The 20,742-nt window shown below is 43.4% G+C and overlaps 1 long non-coding RNA gene across 2 annotated transcripts; it reads left to right on the forward strand.

Annotated features, from left to right (window-relative positions):
• Positions 1–4,699: 4,699 nt before the first annotated feature.
• On the forward strand, positions 4,700–13,539 carry LOC138931585 (uncharacterized). Of its 2 annotated transcripts, none has more exons than XR_011446626.1 (2): positions 4,700–4,836; positions 9,471–13,539. It is a non-coding gene; the product is annotated as an uncharacterized lncRNA (long non-coding RNA). The 2 variants fall into 2 exon arrangements; XR_011446625.1 differs by having other exon boundaries at positions 4,700–4,831.
• Positions 13,540–20,742: the final 7,203 nt, after the last annotated feature.

Genomic DNA, 20,742 nt, shown 5'->3' on the forward strand with positions numbered 1-20,742 from the left:
CTTCCTCTTCGACCCAGAGACTCAGATCCAGCCAACACGCTCGAATCTCAGGGCTACAGATATTTGCCCTTTTATTATGCCCTCTTTTCTCGTCTTCTCTTTTCTATCTTTTTAAAAACAGCATAAATAAAACATACTGTTCAGTATCACTTATATGTGAAATCTAAAGAAATGATATAAATGAACTTATTTATAAAACAGAAATAGACCCAGAGACATAAAAAACAAATTTACAGTTACCAAAGGGGAAGAGGGAATTTGAGCTTAAGAGATATACACTATATTTAAAATAGATACACAACAAGGATCTGCTGTATAGCATAGGAAACTATATTCAATATCTTATAATAACCCATAATAGAAAAGAATCTAAAAAAGAATATATATATATATAACTGAATCTCTTTGCTCTACACCTGAAACTAACTCAACTTTGTAAATCAATGGTATTACAATTTTACAAAAATAAACTAAAATGATTTTGCCTTATGACCCCAACTAGGCCTCCATGCTCCAATGAATAGATAAGATTTATGTTATATTGTGCAAGTAGAATCTGATTTGAGGTTGAGGAAGGATTTTAAAGATAAACTCAGTGGGAGAAATCACAAAGAAAAAAGTATTAGATTCTCTGAGGTTAAAAAAAAATCATAATTTAAATGTAAATAACAAATGGGGAAAATATTTGAAGCAGAAATGGCAGTAAAAGATTGAAATTGTTACATAAAGAACTTACATAAATCAATAGAGAAAAGTAAAACATGTGCAAAAAATATGTTAGTTCTCAGAACTTAGCTCTACCAAAAGCTAAAAACATGGAAAATTTTTAATCGTCATAAATAACCAAAGAAATTTGAATTGAATCAATGTGACATCACTGTTGACACTTTCGTGACAAACAAAGCATGAAAACATAAGACATAAAAGTGGGCTAATGTCCAGCAGAGAGTATAGTGAAACTTTCACTCTGCTGATAGGAATAAAATCAGTGCATTTCTGAAAAGTAATTAAGTAATTCATACAAAAACCCACAATAAAGTAAACACTGAGATTCTAACTAGTTTGGAAGCCTGGTTGAAAATATTGATTTCATAGCTATAAATCCAGGATAGACAAATGGCTCAAAGTCTTTGTTTAAAATATTGTGATAACAAATATCTCTCAACCTTCAAGAAATGTGAGCATAGCTTTTGCTTAGAGTATGCAGGTTATAGTATATTGAACTAAAAAATTTTAAATTGGTCTCATTATCTTATAGTCAGTCTGGGTGTAAACTCTTTCCCCTTGACTGTGCCACCCTAACCAGCCTCCAGGAGTGGAACTGACTCCATCATGGCCTACCTACAATATTATCCTTGCCAGACCATTTCTAAACTCAATAGAAATTTGCCCATGGAAAACATACAGTTTTCCACACTTTTAGTAGGGATTTGGATAAGACTGGATTTGAAGAAGCTTTTGCTTGGATGAATTATATTTTAATTTTTAAAAGTCGTTCTAAAATTTCACAGTGTGAAGTATTCCTAAGACAGTTAAGCCATGTCTCAGTACTTTTTCACTACTTTCATCACAACTAAAGATGTACTGAAAAGGAACTGGATATGCTGTGGGGAGCACAAACTCACATGTAAAGTGATTATTCTTGCAGAGTATCTCTACCAATTTGCTGAGATTTTTCTCTTTAGCAGAGCTCATATCTTCAGGTTGCCAAATTAATGCAGGGATTAATTTCTAGCTCATTGAGTTGGAAAATACATTTATCTTTCATTCATTTGTAAATTTGTTATCCTGAACATCACACTCGTAAATGAGAGAAGAGACTTGTAATTTTTATGATTATAACCAGGGTTTGAACAAACCTGTTATTGTCTGTTTCTACACAGAGCCAAGAAGACAAGTTCTACCTTCTAAAGGAACAGAACGATCTAAGGACCTGAGCCAATCATGCCGGTTTGTTTCTGATCTTTGAACCTCCTCTTTCCTGCACAGAGCCAGGCACCCTAAGCCAGCCACTTTCTGTGTCAAGAAATATTTTTGATTTCATTTCTTTCACAGCTTGGGTCAAATTTTATTCTTGAGCAGTTATAAATATGTAAGAGTACATATATGTTAATATATAACATACATTATATATTATATATAATAATATATAATATAATACCTTTAATATATAATACTTCTGCTAATTGTGTCGACTTGGCTTCAGGTGCCTGAAACCCAACTCTAACTAGTTCAGACAAAACGGAAATCTATTGTTAAGTGTCAAAGGTATACAATCAAAGGAAGAATTGAAAAAAACAAAATGCAAGAAGGACTGGGAAGCAGCTGGGCTCCAGGAACTATCGGGTGTCTCTCTCTCTCGATCATTTGCAGGCCAGCAGGTAATATGGCCCCCTCTCGGCTTCAAAACCCCCAGACCTCATTCACAGCTTCTGTCACCACAGAGAAACTGGCTCCTTGCTAGAATTCAGACAAACCTAGGGGGAAACACATTGATTGGTTTCGCTGAGCCAAGCCCTTCCCCTCCATGAACCAATCAGAAGGTCAGAAGAAGGTTCTCATGGCATGGATCACATTAAGGCCAGAGATGCCTAAATACTGTGAATGAAGCAGCCATCAAAAAGGAGTGTCCGCTAGAGTGTCTTTTTAGATTTGCTTCCCAGGTTCGAGCCCTGGATTGGGAAAATCCCCTGGACAAGGAAATGGCAATCTACTCCAGTATTCTTGCTGGAAGAATTCCATGGACAGAGGAGCTTGGCAGGTACAGTCCATGGGGTCGCACAGAGTCGGACATGACTGAAGTGACTCAGTGCATCTGAAAGCTCTGTTCAGTATTTCTATAATGTCACAAGAAACAGCTATTTTTGTGCAAATTAACTAGTGAAAATGTTTCTAAATTGGGAAAACAAAACAAAATTCAGGGAAGAAAATAAAAACCAACCACAATGTCATCATCCAAATATTTACATTTTAGTGCATATCTTTCCAGGTTTTTCTGTATACATGTAGTCTTTCCTATGTATAGTACATCACTGAGATGGTGTTAAATGTACAAATCTGCATTGTGATGTTCACTTAAATGTAAAAAGATACGCTTAATTAATAACATACTTATAAATCCCTCTAGATAAGGGAATCTCTAGTACATCAGAAGATGTGTGAACTTGACATTATATGCAAAACATCGTAAGCACATTGGTGTGTGCTTGAAAATGGGTCCAAATTTTCACCAGACATTCAGAGTGGTCTGTGACCATGACAGCATTCAAGTTTTCACAGCACTTCCACATAAATTACAATAGACTCAGAACTGCTGTATATTTAATATTTTATTTGCAACTAGTCTCAGGTGACATAAAGATTCATGGCGTTCGGCAGGCACACTATAACTTGTGAATGAATGAATTTAAATCACCAATGTTCAAGCCAGACCCTTAGCTTGTGTGGCTAACACACACACATTTTACTGCCTGGACGACTATGGCTCCTGGGCACTTATAGAACATGGAACAGTGACTTCAGGACAAGGTCATTCAGATAATTCAATTCAGATAATTCAGCGTTTTTAGGCAAGATTATATAAATTTAATAGCCAAGTATTATTGTAGTCTCCCATTCAGGGTGAATTGTATACAGTTTCAGTGGATTTATCCCTCTTTGATTCTGCTCTGGTTAAGCTATTTGATAGTGGCAAACTTTCCTTCTCACCCAGTGCAACATCCTCTTTATGGTATAGAAGTCATAATATCTGTTCCTTTTTGTTGTTCAGTCACTCAGTCATGTCCAGCTCTTTGACACCCCATGGACTTCAGCATGCCAAGCTTCCCTTCACCATCTCTGGGAGCTTGCTCAAACTCATGTTCATTGAGTTGGTGATGCCATCCAACCATCGCATCCTTTGTCATCCCTTTTTCCTTCTGCCTGCAATTTTTCCCAGCATCAGGGTCTTTTCTAATGAGTTGGCTGTTCAAATCAGGTGGTCAAAGTATTGGAGCTTCAGCTTCAGCATCAGTCCTTCCAATGAATATTCAGGACTGATTTCCTTTAGGAATGACTGGGTTTGATCTCCTTGGGGTCCAAGGGACTCTCAAACTCTTCAACACAATTCAAAAGCATCAAATTTTTGGCAGTCAGCTTTCTTTATGTTCCAACTCTCACATCCATACACGACTACTAGAAAAACCATAGTTTTGACTATGCAAACATTTGTTGGCAAAGTACTTCTCTGCTTTATAATACGCTGACTAGGTTTGTCATTCCTAGGCACACACTTTTATCTTAATCTTTGTTTGCCAACTCAAATTGTGATATTTCGCTGGGATACTCTTCCACCTTCAACTCGAACCACTTACATACTTACACTTGCCTTGGGTCTCCATTCTCCAAGAGAGCCTGTGTCAAGCCTAAACAGCTCCAAGCTGCCACTTTGGTGGTGTATTCTCCAGTAAAGTCAGGTCTCCACCTGCTTTGTGACGTCATGGCTGCTACTTAAAACGCCTCTGTCACCCTCAAAAATAAAATAGCCCGTTATTTAACCAGCAAAAGCCAGGTTAATCAAGAACAGCCAGAAGAACTGCAATTCAGGATATGCCAGCTACAGCAGGGCATAGGCAGTCCAGAGAACAAGGAAGAGGTATTTGTTTTTAATAGGAAAAGGAGGGACTTGAGGAGAGCTGAAATAACCAGAGTCCATTGGAGGAGACTGAGAACCCAAAGTATGGAGGCTTCTTATTGGTTGGACTGCCAGGCTCTGATTGGCTGTCATCTGGAAGACAAAACTTTTCTTCTTCCCGCTGGATAGTGAAGTAAGCAACACCTTCCTGCAGGAGAGGTAAGGTAGGCATTAATAGCTTCCTTTTTAGAGTAATTGAAGATGCTTGGTTGGGGGGTGAGAGCTCTGTCTACAGGCCTGTTTCAACCCTAATTTTAGCTGAAGTGAAGTGAAAGTGGCTCCGTCATTTCTGACTCTTTGTGACCTCAGTCCATGCTGCTGCTGCTGCTAAGTCGCTTCGGTCGTGTCCGATTCTGTGCGACCCTATAGACGGCAGCCCACCAGGCTCCCCCTTCCCTGGGATTCTCCAGGCAAGAACACTGGAGTGGGTTGACAGTTCCTTCTCCAATGCATGAAAGTGAAAAGTGAAAGTGAAGTCGCTCAGTCCTGTCCGACTCTTTGGGACCCCATGGATTGCAGCCTACCAGGCTCCTCCGTCCATGAGATTTTCCAGGCAAGAGTATTGGAGGGGGTGCCATTGCCTTCTCTGGACCTCAGTCCATGAAGTTTAATCAATTCCACATCTCCATTCAATGTCTCCGTTCATTCAAATCCATTTTCTCATTGCCAAATCCAAATCCATTGCCCTGTTGGTAGGTGTTCATCACAGTCATTTTCCTCAGAAATGTCAGGATCCAGTTCTACTCACAGTCTCTCACTGTTGGATTCCCATTCTGCCCTTGTGAAGCAGGATTTAGAGTTTACCTTGATGAATGAAAAAAAAATGTACTGGTTAAATAGACTCTTTACTACACAGAAAGCAACTAGACCCAACAACTGAGAAAATCCAGCATAGTCAGCTGGGAATTGTAGTCAGCATAGTCACTCACTCCCCGGTGCTAGGGGCTCAGCCTTCAGCCTAGGGGAAACCTTCTGGAAGCCCCATCTGACCCTTGAGAAAGCGCTCCTCCCTGGCACACACCACTCTACATTGTAAATGCCCATGTAACCATGACCTTACCCTCTGGGCCACGCCCTCTGAGAGGGCAAGGACCTTGACTGTCTTGTTCACTGCTGGGTCTGTGCCAGCAGACGGGGCACTCGGAATGAATGAGTGAACAAATGGCAAGCAATGAATGAGTCAGTGAATGAATGCACTCTTCCTTGTCTCTGATCAAAGGGAAGGTGGGGAAGAGGGCAGTGAGAAAGAGGAAGGTGAAACAAAGAGGAGCGATGGAGAGAGCAAGCAGGTGACCCTTGTTATCCCTAGGAAACCATCACGAAGGGTCTGACAGGACTAGAATATCCCTGGTCTGCATCTAAGCGATACTCCACGGGTATTTTATTTAAACATTTAAAACTTAGGAAAAACGTGAAGAGAGAAAATCATTCAGTATGGGACTCTCACTCTGCAAGTACCAAGCAGGTAGGTCTAATAAATCACCCTTTTCCTCTGCTCCATGGTGTGTGGAATGATTTAGTACACCCATAAAGCAAACTAAAGGACTTGGAGCTGAGAGACACTCCAGAGGCCTGGAGCTGGGATTCTGCAGACAGGGCTGTTTGAAGGCGTGGCTCTGAGGCTTGCGTTGCCCTGAGTCCATGGGAAGACAGAGTTCAAGAGAGGAGCAGTGTCACCAGCAGCTCTGTCCATGGCTAATCAACATGATGGAATGTGATGTCAGCAAGGGGGGTGGGGGGTGCCGATCAGGCTGCAGATTTTCTCAGTCAGTCCCCTGTGCTTCATTCCCATGCAAGGGGGCCATCATGCCTAATACAGCCTAATACAGTTTCATACTGTTTGTAAAAATCATTAGAATGCTTGAAACAGAAAAAAAATACACTCAGGTTTTGCTACACAAAGAAAATAACTGTGTATAAAACAAAAATAAGCATGGTCTCAGCAAGATATTAATTGATTTGCACGTGCTGTCAATCCAAGAAGCCAGAGAATCTAGGAAGGAAAAAATGGAAATGTTAAAGAAAAAGAGGGCTTCCCAGGTGGCTCAAGTGATAAAGAATCTGCCTGTAATGCAGGAGCCACAGTTTCAGTCCCTGGGTCAGGAAGATCCCCTGGAGGAGGAAATGGCAACCCACTCCAGTATTCTTGTCTGGAGGAGAATCCCACCGACAGAGGGGCCTGTCAGGCTATAGTGCACGGGGTCACAAAGAGTCGGACATGACTGAAGTGAATTAGCCCAAAGGAACAAGAGGCTACAGCTTAGAAAAGAGATGCCCTCTCACTAAAATGTCCCTAGGAGTCCTAGCTACAGTTTATCATCAAATTTGGACCAAATGTTCTCAGTCAGCAAATCCTAAATCAAATTTTCCTAGGCTATGGATGTGGCCCTGGGTTCCAGAGCTATGACAGTCTTAAACTACAAAGAGTGCCTTCATATAAAGTAGAGGTCCCAGACTTTTCAAATTTATAGAACAAGAAAAAAAAATAATTAACAGAAACATGATCTAAAATGGGATTGTCAGGGGTTTGTTTTGGTGTGGGTATTTTTTGGTCAAGTTAAAACAAAGAGGATGGAGGAAAAAGAGGAAGAGAAGGAATGGGGGAGGAGGAGAGAAGGGGGAAGAAGAAGGTGAGAGGAGGAGGACGGGGGAGGGGGAAAGAAGTAGAGGGAAGTGGAGAGAATGATTATCTCCCATCACCATGATTTTGAGAAAAGAATGAACAGTTACACAGACAGAGAAAGCTAAGAACATAGTCTCCAAATTAAAAAGATGTGAATTCTTATTTATGGAAAAAGTCACCCACTTGTATTTCCTCATAGGCAGACTTTGGGAAACGAACCGATGGAATAGTGTAGAATATGGGCTTTGAAGCCATATAGGTTCAAATCCCGACTCGACCACCTACTAACTAACTAGGGCCAGTTGTTTCAAGCTCCCCAGACAGAGCTCTCTCTTCTGTGAGGTAGGGACATTCACTTAAGGTCAATTGTGAGAGAGAAATGAATCCGGCACATTAGGGCTTAAGAAATAGTACCTGCTGTTATTATGGGGTGTGTTCTGCTGGCCCTCCTTATTTCTAAGTGTGAGTATAGGTAAGTGTGGGGGTTGGGGCCAAGGGTAGAAAGGAAGGGTCACTCTTTAAAAAAAAAAAAATTATTGTTACTATTATTGGCCAAGCCCCGTGGCATGCAGGATCTTAGTTCCCTGACCAGGGATGGAACCTGCGCTCCCTGACATGAAAGCACAGTCTTAACCACTGGACTGCCAGGGAAGTCCTGGGAAAAGTCACTCTTAATCCTCCTGGCCCCCAATGTGAAGCTGTGCCTCTTTTGAACCCCAAACCATTCCCATCCCCACCCCACCTCCAGCCCCTCCGAGGCCAAAGCTCTGTAGGGGTATTGTTCTCTTCCCTGCTAGGGAATCCAGTTCAACTTATCTCATCTGACTAAAGATGGCGCCTGAAGAGACAAGCTAGGTGGGAGAGGTTTCTGGGTCCGGCCCATCCCGAGATCCTCCTGGGCCAGCCCTGGAAGCCCCTAGGGCTGCTCGGAAACCCATCATTTTGATTTAGAATACAATTGATTTGTTTGCTGGTCATAAAGACAGATGGAGTACATGTTGCCAAGAGATAGAGGACTTGGCCGTAACTGGTTCTTACATTCCGTCGACCTTTTTAGCTACAAGATTTATCTCGGAGTAGAAGATATGGCTGTAAAACGAATGAGAGTTGAGTGTGATTGCACTCCTCCCTAATTTCCTCCTGCAGACAAATGACAAGCAGATTTTAAAGGAAAGCGCTAAGGCTCTGGATTAGAGATGTTCCGGACAAAATGATTTCACCTCCTCACTGGGGTACTCTGAAGTACTGCTTGAAATGTTGATTTGCTGAGAATTAGAACTGAACGCTATAGCTACCTTATTTGAGAGGAAACTAGAGCCCTACGATGAACCAAGGCCCTTCCCAGGTAACTTTTGAGGTGAGCTGCTGGCCTGGCTGGCTGGATATCTGCCCCAAGCTGAGTCTTTACTGTGCGTCTCCATGAGCCTCAGTTTCCCAGCAGGAATAGAAACATCCCATATAAAACATTCTCTCCGACAAGCCTGGGGTACAAGTCAAGGAACACTGTAAATTTGAAACAGTTCGCAACACTAGTGCAATATGGTATAAAATTGTGATTTTGGTAATTTACCAGCATTTCAGCTCCTTTCTTTCTTGAAAGGCCCAAAGTTTAAAATTAAAACATATTAAATAAAATAAAGGGCTTCCCTGGTGGCTCAGGCAGTAAAGAATCTGCCTCCAATACAGAAGACCCACGTTTGATCACGGGGTCAAGAAGATCCCCTGGAGAAGGAAATGGCAACTCACTCCAGAATTCTTGCCTGGGAAATCCCATAGACAGAGGAACCTGGAATAAATGCTTGTCTCAGTCCCACAGGACCTCATGGAAACTTGGCTTTCGGCCGTGGCACAATCTAGATGCGCTCAAGGGTCTCCTCCTCTTGAAACGCCAGGCAAAAGGAGTTTCGGCACCATGAGTTCCAGCTCTGCAGCCAGTGGGGCCTCTGGACCCTCTTAGGGTCCCTGTGTTTCCCAGAGAGCATTACCTTCTCTCCCGGGTTCCTGCCTCTTTGTGTTGAGGATTTGAGGAGGGTGCATGGGGCAAAGGAAAGCAACAAAGACAGGTTTTACAGCACACAGGACAAAGGCCTTCAAAGGAGCAGTTGGTCCCACACCTCACCTACTTTTCTCCTGCCTTCCTCTCAACCTCTCCATCCATCTCCCCTTTCCCTTCAGGAGCAAACCCCGCAAATTCCTCACTTCATCTCCTGAGAAGTCACTTCCACTTCCTGATATCTTGGAGCTGGCTGATAGCCAGTGGGACTCACCCCATCCAAGCAAGCTCATCAAGGCATTATTTTTGCAGCAGAGGCTGATCCTTCCTGAAGAGATCAGAGGCCAGCTGTTAAAATAACAACACCTGGGTGAAAGAGTGCTGTCATTAGCTGCTGCGAGAACAAACCAGGCCTCCCAAGGTGGTTCTCTCCACCAACCGCATCTGCATCACCCAGCAGCTTGTTAGAAATACAAATTGGACTCTGTGGGAGAAGGCTAGGGTGGGATGATTTGAGAGAACAGCACTGAAACATGTATACTATCATATGTGAAACAGATCGCCAGCCCAGGTTCGATGCATGAGACAGGGTGCTCAGGGCTGGTGCACTGGGATGACCCTGAGGGGTGGGATGGGAAGGGAGGTGGGAAGGGGGTTTGGGATGGGGAACACATGTACACCCATGGCTGATTCATGTCAACGTATGGCAAAACCACTACAATATTGTAATTAGCCTCCAATTAAAATAAATTAATTAAAATAAAAAACATTTAAAAAAAAGAAATACAAATGAGGGGGGGTGAAGAACTATTGGGGCAGAAATTCTGAAGGTGTACCTCCAGGATGTTTTTTAAGATCCTTTGGGGGAGTGTGAGGACCACGGAATTCTCTAAAGATGCTCAGATCCTTTGTCTCCCTTACCAGTGATACAGCATCCAGCATAATGCCTGGTGTACAGGAGAATTTCAATAAATGCTCGTTACATTAATGAGCAGACAAAGTACTGCATGCCCACCTCTCTGTTGCCATATGAAGAGGAAGAAGGAAACAGAACATAAAGCATAGTTTCTGCCCTTGTGACTTGAAACCAGCAACAGTGAGAAAGCAGCCCATGAGCTTGAAGTCACAGAGCAACCGGTCGACTTAGAGATATGCAGTCCATGTCTCTAATGATGCAAATGAGAAAACAGAGGCCACACAAGTGGACTGAGCTGTGAGAGGGCAGAGTCAGCCCAGGACCCGGCTGTCCGGGTGTCCTGGCCTCTAGGGCCCTGGGATTTACTGACTGCACAGCCCCTCTGTGGTAAGAGGGTGATTAATGGCTGGATTTCATGGTTCAGGCCTTGCGTCTGTAGGGGCGCAAAGGGAGAACTCAGTGTGGGCTGGAGGAGTTGGAGATGGACGTGAGGTTGATGGGGAGCTTGACTGGGCTTCTTTTCAGAGCAAGAGGGGTCTGGATGAGCAGAGATTTACGGGGGTTTTCCTTTCCGGTTTTGGTAACATTCCAAAGTGTGAAGAGAAAACATGCAGGGAGCTTTTATTCAGCGGACATAAATTGTATTTGCCCAAAGAAGGAACCTAGATCCAGCCAAGCAAAGATGCAGGCCAGGCCCGCAGGCCTAGCCGGAAATCGTGGTCGGGCTCTCAGGCCCTCGAGGGGGCCTGTCTCCTCCAGCCCCAACTTGACACTCAAGGGTGTGGGAGCTGAGGTTCATTCTTTTCTCTCCACCTTGATGCTGCTCTCGGCTGTTTCACTTCCCTCTTCTTGGCCACATCTGCCCTGCTGCTCCATCCCTTCTTGGTAAGTTCGGGGGCAACAACAAAGTCTGAGGATTTCTCTGAATTCAAGGTTCCCCCACCCACATGTCTGTGTCACTGCCAGCAAAAGATCCTCTGAGGAGTGGTGAAACCTGGGAGGACTTGTGGGGTGGATGAAGGTGAGTAGGTGGTATGACCAAGCTCAGTGAACCCTTGACGGTTTTGCTTCAAAGAAAGTAGGTTAGAGTGCAGGGGTGGTACCAAGAAGACAATGCTGTTTTGAAAAGAATGACTAACTTTCAACCAACCGCATATTGAAAACACTAGAGCCTGTAAGTGACATTTATCACGAAGCCTCCAGCAATGATATCTGACACACCATATACACAGAGGAAGGAAGGAAGGAAGGAAGGAAAAGAGGAAAAGAAAGTAGTTTTTCAAGAACTTGAAGTGTAAAACACCCATGCATGAGTCGAAAGTTGTCTTTCAAAAGTCTTACAGGTTGGTTAACCCTAGGGAACCCACATAATGGTTAATAAGCTTAAATGGCTTTGTTAGAATCTTTGTTAAGCTAAAGGTAAAAACAGCATGTTTAGCTCCTGAGATGGTAAACTATTCTGCAAAAGAAAGGCTACCTGAAATTAGGACGAACTACAAATCATCTAGAGTCTCAGTTAATCCTATTTGAACATCAGCTGCTTCATCATAGGTTGACGTGTCCAGGGAAGTGGGAGATGAGATGAAGTAGCACATGAGGCATAAGATCAATAACTCAGGAACAGAGCTTCAAAGGCCAAACGAACAAAACAAACAAACAAAAACTTTCCGTGTTATACCGCAAAACAAGAACAAGCAATGGCGCTGGTCACGTAGCAAGGAAATACCTGTGGATTCCAACTGTAGTGAGTAACACATTATCACTGTCGACTGGGGGAAAAGCATACTTGTGAAGGTCACCAAGCATTTTATGATTGGAAATCTAGATGTTCTTAAGAGTTAAGCAGCAATGTACTTAGGTGGAAAAGCACGATTTCTTTCATTTAATGTTTTAAAAATTGACTTACGTCATCTTTTCGTATACTTTTTGAGTTTTGCCTGGAAAGAGGCAACATTTATTACTGTAACTGCCATGGGGCTGGTGTGCAGACAGGGGGGTCTTGACTCAGGTGATCTGGAACAAACCTCAACATTACCCAGAGTTCAGGAAGCCTAATTACCAGTCTGAAAAAAATGAATAGAAGTTACACATTTCTCCCCTTTGAGATCTTAGGAATCATGCAGGTTAACGCTGGGAGATTAAGACTGACGTATGTGCCCTGCCATGTGTGAAAGAGATAGCTAGTGGGAAGCTGCTATATAGCACAGGGACCTCAACCCAGTCCTCTGTGGTGACCTGGATGAGTGAGATGAGGGAGAGGTGGGAGGGAGGGTCAAGAGGGAGGGGATACATGTGTACATATAGCTCATTCACTTTGTTGTACAACATTGTAAAGCAGCTGTGTGTGTGCTCAGTTGTGTCCAACTCTTTGAGACTCCATAGACTGTAGCCCACCAGACTCTTCTGTCCTCGGGATTCTCCAGGCAAGAATACTGGAGTGGGTTGCCATCTCCTCCTCCAAGGATCTTCCCAACCCAGCGACTGAACCCATGTCTCCTCCATCTCCTGCATTGGCAGGCAGATTCTTTATCACTGAGCCACCTCAGAAGCCCTGTAAAGCAACTATACCCCAATAGAAAATAAATTTAAAGAGAAAGTAGCTTCGACACATATACCCCACCATGCGTAAAATAGATAGCTGGTGAGAAGCTGGTATATAACGCACGGAGCCCAGCCTGGTACTCTGGATGACCTAGAAGGGTAGGATCGGGGGACCGGAGGGAAGCTCAAGAGGGAGGTAATAGATGTATGATTATGGCTGATTTGCACTGTTGTACGCCAGAAACCAATACAGCGTTGTAAAGCAATTCTTCCCAGTTAAAAATAAAAAAAAGAAAAGGAAATTTTTTAAAGAAATTAAAAAATGGAAGTTCAAAAGAGAGTCTTGGGATTTCTGACCACTGCATACATAGCTATGTGCTGTTTAACTGAGAATCTTGATGATCTGGGAATCTTTGCCACCTTCAGTGTGAAGAGTTCAAGGATCACAAATAATAAATTAACTCCCATTGATCCCAAGTGGTTGAAGAAAGAAGCAGACCAGTTCATCATTTCATCAGCTCTGTGATTCTTGCTCTCATGATTCGGGCTCATGTCTGGCTCCTCCAAACATCCTATGAGCCCCTGGAGGGTAAATTCCTCATGACTCTTTCCAGTGGGGACTCTGTGCCTGACATTAGGAGACATTCAATTAAATGTGTACTAAAATGTAATTTTTAACATCTTTTCCACGCATTGCAATAATGCTATTCATGTTTAAATTTTTCAAAATATTATTTAATCTTTGTACAGTCGTTATTCCAAGATATTAAACTTTCTCTGTATAGTTAATCATACATTGAAAAGTGTCTGTTCTATGTCAGTCATGTGTTTTGGGTGCCGGTAAGTTTTCAAAAAGTAATAAGACTCAAGAGCTCTGAATCTAGTTGTGTTAATAACTAGCATTTTCTGGTCGTAGATTAACACATATATATGGAATCTGGGAAAAAAAAAAAAACCTGGTATAGACAATCTTATTTACAAAGCAGAATAGAGACGCAGAAATAGAGAACAAATGTATGGATACCCAGGGGGAAAGGAGAGGAGTATGAATTGGGAGATTGGGACTGATGTATATGCATTGCTGGTACTACGTGTGCTAAGTTGCTTCAGCCGCGTCTGACTCTTTGTGACCCTATGGAAGTGTGGCCCTCCAGGCTCCTCTGTCCATGGGATTCTCCAGGCAAGAATACTAGAGTGGGTTGCCATTTCCTCCTCCAGGGTATCTTCCCAACCCAAGGATCAAACCTGTGTCTCTTATGTCTCCTGCATTGGCAGGAAGGTTCTTTACCACTAACGCCAGCTGGGAAGCCCATCCCATTTAACCCATTTTATAGTGCAGAAAGCTACTCAGTACTGTTGGTGTCCTAAGTGGGAAGGAAATCCAAAAAATAGAGGATATATGTATACGTATGGGTTTCCCAGGTGGCGCTAGTGGTAAAGAACCCACCTGCCAACTGCCAACACAGGAGACATAAGAGACGTGGGTTCAATCCCTGGGTTGGGAAGGTCTCCTGGAGGAGGGCATGGCAACCCACTCCAGGATTCTTGCCTGGAGAATCCCATGGACAGAGGAACCTGGTGGTCTACAGTCCACAGGGTCGCAAAGAGTCAGGCATGACTGAAGCGACTTAACGTGCACGTGTATCCATATAGCTGATTCACTTTGCTGTATAGTAAAAACTGACACAACATTGTAAAGCAGCTATACTCCAATAAAAATGGAAAAACAAGCAAACAAACCACAAATGTAGACTCTAAAGGGCTCAAAAAACAAAAACAAAGACACAAACTGAAACACCACATTGTGGAAGCTGCTTTCTAACAGTCAGTCCCGCACAGGGACGTGTCCACTCACTGCCTCTCCCCCTGCTCTCCCGGGTTCTCCTCTTCCCACCCCTCCTCCCCTCCCCTCTCCAGACCCTCCTCTGTCTGCACAATCTTCTTACACATCAGCAGACCACGGAGGAGAGCTTTGTATCTCACTGTAACAGTTACTTGACTTCCCTGGTGGGTCAGACGGTAAAGCGGCTGCCTACAAAGATTCCCTAGAAATGGAAATTTTCTAGGGAAAGCAACACTGAAACACACTCATTGTCAAATGTCATCACAGAATTTGCAATGATTTTTTAAAAACCTCTATTAATGACCTGAACATACACTTGACAAAGTGACTTTATATCATTTTATAAGACTGAATTGAATTGGGGCAGCATTCTTGATGTTGGTCCCCTCTTGTCAACCAAGCTACAGAGGTTGGTGGAGAGAAGACAAGACTGGGCTTGCGGCTCGGGGCTCTCTGGACTCTCACCCCAGAGGACACATTCTTGAGTTTCTCTTTCCACCCACGAATGCTTTTCTTGAATGTGACTTAAACTTCTCTGACTGTATCTGCCTGGCCCTGAAAGGTCTGGGACTCTGTTACTTGAAAGGAAATACTTATTATTATTATTATTATTATTACTATTCTCAGATTAGTCCCCACGGAAGAGAAATAATGGTTCCTGAGCCAAATGTTTATTCAACTGAGAGGGAGAAAATTCAAGTGGTAGAAGGGAGAGACCTTGTTCTTGCCAAGGGTATGGGTGGTGGCTACAAAGAATAAGATGTTGCAATGCTTACATCACAGATTAAAGTATAATCCTTTCCTTTAATTTCCCAAACTCCACTCTGAGCTGCCATTAGTATAATCTTGGCTGATCTATCCAATGGATCTTGTTCTGCATTTTATACCTTTGGCAGTAGATTTGTGGTTAAGTGAATGTCAAAGACATGCTCATCCACAGCAGCCACGATCCTTAGAGAAGAGGTGGGGATGTATACACACAGGGTTATCTCTAGTTGTCTTTGATGAAAATGTTATTTGAAAGACAGCTCAACACAGGCCCAGTTAGTTTCTTGCCTGACACCTAAAAGTCCATTCTACCTGGGAAATAGGAGACACAGGAAAATTAAAAACCCACTGGTCTCTGCTCCCAAGAAACTAACGAATAGGTTGGGAAAGCAAGATCTAAACAGGAGGAAAAATCAGATAGCAGTATAATCGGGCAGACCATGAGAAAACCAGCAAAGTGAAAAATGACCCAGAGCCATAAGTTCAGAAATGGGAGAAAAGACCATAACATTTCAAAAAAAAAAAAATTATGTTAGCAATTTTACGATCTGTCATGTGACTGTAGCCCTCCAGGCTCCACCATCCATAGGATTTCCCAGGCAAGAATACTGGAGTGGGTTACCATTTCCTTCTCCAGGGGATCTTCCCAACCCAGGAATCAAACCTACGCCTCCCTCATCTGAGGCACCAAGGAATCCCCCAGTCATGTAGCTCATCCCTGTTTTAAAAAAACATAAGATTATGATAAAGGGCCGATTATGATAAACAACTGAGTGTATTGTTGGTCTGGTTGTGAGACCCGAGCATTCGTCCACTGAGTTGCTCTAGATTTTGGGGACCCGATATATTGTTTTACTGCTGCTACTGATCATGGAAACGGCTAAATTCAACACCTGATCCATCTTAATTCCAAGCCAATACCACAGTAAGACAAGAGACAATAGTTTTTTGTTTTTTTCATTTGAGCACATTCCTTGTTTCTATATCATTTTTAAAAAAAGGAGGAAAAATTTGTCCTGTGTCTTGTCTTAGTGGCAGAAGGTAAAATAGGCAGTTTCCGTGTGTTGGCTCAAGGTCACAGCACCTTGTGGTTCCTGTGAGGGCAGGTCTTGCCCCAGTGCTGGCAAGGGAGGAGGGGGGCATTCATCCTTACAGCTGTGATGGTATCAACTCTGCCAGCTGCTTCCAGGATGAGAACTCAGGCTTCAAATGCTGTAGGTTCCTGCCCTACTCTCCTCACCCAGACCATCCCCTGAGTCTCCTGTGCTTTAGAGACAATGAATGAACGTCTCATTCAAAGACTAGGACACCTAACCTGAAACATGACTGGCTGCCTTTGTAAAGCAGGAGGGGGCTTCCCAGGTGGCACTGTGGTAACAAACACGCCTGCCAATGCAGGAGACAAAAGAGACACAGGTTCGATCCCTAGGTCTGGAAGATCCCCTGGAGAAGGGCAACCCCCTCCAGTATCCTTGCCGGGAAAATGCTACAGACGGAGGAGCCTGACTGTCTAGAGTCCATAGGGTCGCACAGAGTCGGATACAAATGAAGTGACTTAGTACGCATACATACACACATAGAGCAGAAATCTGGCCTAAACCGGGCCTATCCAGAGATAAATGCGTGAGTTACAATTGCTGAAAAACATATGCAGTTGGTGGTGAATGATAACATATTAGGATGTTTTCAAATAACTTAAAGACCTTTCACTGGTGGAAGACTGACTACCTTAGCTATTTATTGGATCCAATTGAAAGTAGAAACTACTCTTGAAAAAGAGAAAAAAAGCATCTGTCTCTTGTCCAAAACCATGGAAACCATCTCCTTCTCCAAACAATGAGCCTGCTTCCAGCCAAGGCAGCGAGAGATTCTCATTTCTCATGATTTTCTTCCAAATCCCAAACAGCAAATGCCTTTGAAATGCACAAAAGAGCAAGGAGCCTACTGAATTGGCAATTATTCCCGTTCCTCTTTAGTAAAGGAAGGGAAAGATCTGTGGAAAGGGAAAGCATAGAAAGATCTGTGCTTTGCTCCTTTGGGGTTCCAAAGACAAGAGGGCCTTAGGACAAGTTAACCCTCCCCATACAGCACTGCTCAGAGCTGCAGAGGGAAAGTGATTTTGCATTTTCGAGGCCAAGGTATGTTTTCTTTTCAGCAGAGGCTTTGTTCCAGGGGGAAACCGAAATGTACTCATTCCAGAATGAACCCCGTAGAAACCACACTGCTTTTCAGCCTGGTTATAGTCAGCACATAGTTTGCCAGTTATAAACCACCCTCCCCCTCATTCTCCAGCCCAGAGAGTCCTCAGTCTGCTTCCCAAACATGCTCTTGCAATAGAGATAGCTCATATAAGCTGGAATTTTAGATATGCACCAAAATGCAGGTCATGTTATCAGAGTCATCCTACGAGGCCCGATCTGTTCACCCAGTGGCTAACCCAAACAAAACTATGAGACAGCTGAGGCCTGATGCTGTGGAGTCTGACCACCTCTCTACCTCCTCATGCCTGTGCCCACAGACTCAATGCAACATCCTCTTTGATCAGGACTCTTTGTCCGCGTAGAGAGCTGCTGATACACATCTGTGCAGGGTGTTAACAGCCCAGGCTGGTTTGTTCTCCCCTAAGAGCTTCTCTGCTTCGTGGGTTAGGTTGCCCCCGATTCCCAAAAGATCCTGTACGTCTGCTGTCTTGGCACTCTCCCCCTTCTCCAGCCCACGTCATCCACAGGACTGGGAGTTCTGCTCCACCCACGGCTGGGTCCTAGTCCCAGTAAACATTTCCCAAATACTGTTAAAAAGATGATGCTCACAGACACCCATGCTAACTCTTCAGCCATCCTGTGAGATTTCAGTGAAAGAAGTTATCTCAATGAGAGGTGTTTTGAGCAGAGACATCTTGTGAAAACTCAGCAAATAAGATACTATTTACTAATCAGGCGTTCCCCGTGCAAAATCTGTAACCTTTGTAGTATCCTGGAGTGTTTCGAGAATATGATTAAATCTATATACCCTCTAGGGCATCCCTGGTGGTTCATTGGTTAAGATAAAGAATCCACCTGCCAATGTAGGAGATGCAGGTTCTATCTCTGGTCCAGGAAGGTCCCCTGGAGAAGGAAATGGCAACCCACTCTAGTATTCTTGCCAGGAGAATCCCATGGGCAGAGGATCCTGGTTGGCTATAATCCATGGGGTCGCAAAGAGTCAGACACAACTTAGCAACTGGACAACAATAACAACAACAAAAATATACCCTCTAGCTGGAAAAAAATTGTGTGAGAGCACACACACACAGAGATACATGCCATCTTATCTGCAATGTCAGCAGATTAAAGGATCCACTGAAATACATTCCTGTATCCCAAACTAAGAACCTCTGCTCCATCTTAATTGGGTACTTTTCTCCATTTATACATTAGACTCCTCCTCCCTAAGGGCAGGAGGAAGTCATGGCTGGCCCTGTGTCTGTCTTGCACTTAGTGGAAGCTCAATAAGTTGTCAGTGATAAAATGCACATGTGCTAAGAAAGGGTGACCCACTGATCTATTGTTCCCTGGTTTTCTTCCCACCTGTCCAGACCCGCCCTCAAAGAAATGGAGCATTGCTGCATTTGCAGAGTGGGGAGTCAGGGTCCTGCTGACCTTTATGTAGCGTCAGTGACCCGGGACCCCAGCCCCAGGCCAGTTTGACCTTTGTGCTCCGCTGTCCTCTGTGGTGAGGCAGGAGGTGACAAAGCTGCTTCAGGGGATGATTTAAAAACTTACGGGCAAGGGTAACTTCCCTGATGGCCCAGGGGTTAAGAATCGGCCCTGAAATGCAGCGAAAGCAGGTTAAACCCCTAGTCAGGGAACCAAGATCTCACATGTGTGGAGCAACGAAGCCTTGTGTCACAACTAGAGAGTCCGTGTGCCATAATGAAAATATCTCACAAGGCACACCAAAGATCCCACACATCCCAACTAAGACCTGCTGCAGCCGAGTAAATAAACACATAAACACGACCCCAAGGACCGTAGCCCACCAGGTTCCTCTGTCCATGGGATTCTCCAGGCAAGAATACTGCAAAGGGTAGCCATTCTTTTCTCCAGGGGATCTTCCTGACCCAGGGATCAAACCCATGTCTCTTGTGTCTCCTGCACTGGCAGGCAGATTCTTTACCAACCAAGTCAAAAACAGGGTTTGTTTCTTTTTTTAAAAATGTAGGAGGGTACTTTTTGGTTGCCACAAGTATTAGAGATGTCAATCCATGTTTATTGGGAAGGACTCCAGGCATTTTGGAGTCCTTTGGACAATATGCAATCCTACACAGCAAGAATTGTTCAAAGTCCCCCATGAGCTCCACATGTGAATGAAAACAGGGTTTGTTTCTTTTTATAATATTTAAAATTCTATGATCTTCGATGTCAGCTCTGGGTTACATAGTGCAAAGTAATCTTTCACATCATTTGAATGCACATTGAATTTTCCGAGAATGAGGCTACCATGTAAGTCAATGTAAGATTGCACATTGTTTGGTTTGGGGCTTCATCAAGCTCATTCACCTTTTGAAAAATCTCAATAGCAGAATTTACACCTCTGATGACATTTGAGTCACCAGCATAGCTCACCGGGATGCATATGAGAGCTATCTCATTCATGGCCATTCTACACAGACCTACAAGCTATGCCTCAACATATCTGCTAGCATAGCTGTGCCCAAGCATTTACACATTTAAATTCATCTTCTTTTCTGAGATTATTTGATATTCATTCTTTACATTACAGTAATGGCATATATTGATTTTTTTAAAAAAATGTGTGTATAGGTAAGTTTTATTATCTAGATATTTAATTCCAAGAGAGAGAAAAGAATATAACAAAAAAGGGGGGATAAGTCTGATAGTGAACTATGGCATTGTCATTTATGTTGGAATTCTTTGAAGTAAATTCTCTCAATCGTGTCCGACTCTTTGTGACCCCATGGACTGAGTAGCCTACCAGGGCTTCCCTTGTGGCTCAGCTGGTAAAGAATCTGCCTGCAATGCAGAAGACCTGGGTTCGATCCTAGGTTGGGAAGATCCCTTGTAGAAAGGAAAGGCTACCCACTCCAATATTCTGGCCTAGAGAATTCCATGGACTGTATAGTCCATGGGTCACAAAGAGTCAGACACGACTGAGCGACTTTCACACCACTTCATGTATTTCTCTAAGGATGCCCAAATGCAGGTAACAGTTGTGTGCTAAATTTGGCTTAAAAAATAACATAAAACCAATTTTTTTCACATACGAAGAAGCCCAGAAACAGGCAGTTCCAATGTTGATTTAGTGGCTGAAGAAAGTGACAATCCAGCTGATGTCTGCTACCTTCAACAAGCGGACATCTGTCCTTGGGCTTGTCCCATCAAGGATG

Source organism: Ovis canadensis, chromosome 8 (assembly GCF_042477335.2).
Source record: "Ovis canadensis isolate MfBH-ARS-UI-01 breed Bighorn chromosome 8, ARS-UI_OviCan_v2, whole genome shotgun sequence".
NCBI lineage: Eukaryota > Metazoa > Chordata > Mammalia > Artiodactyla > Bovidae > Ovis > Ovis canadensis.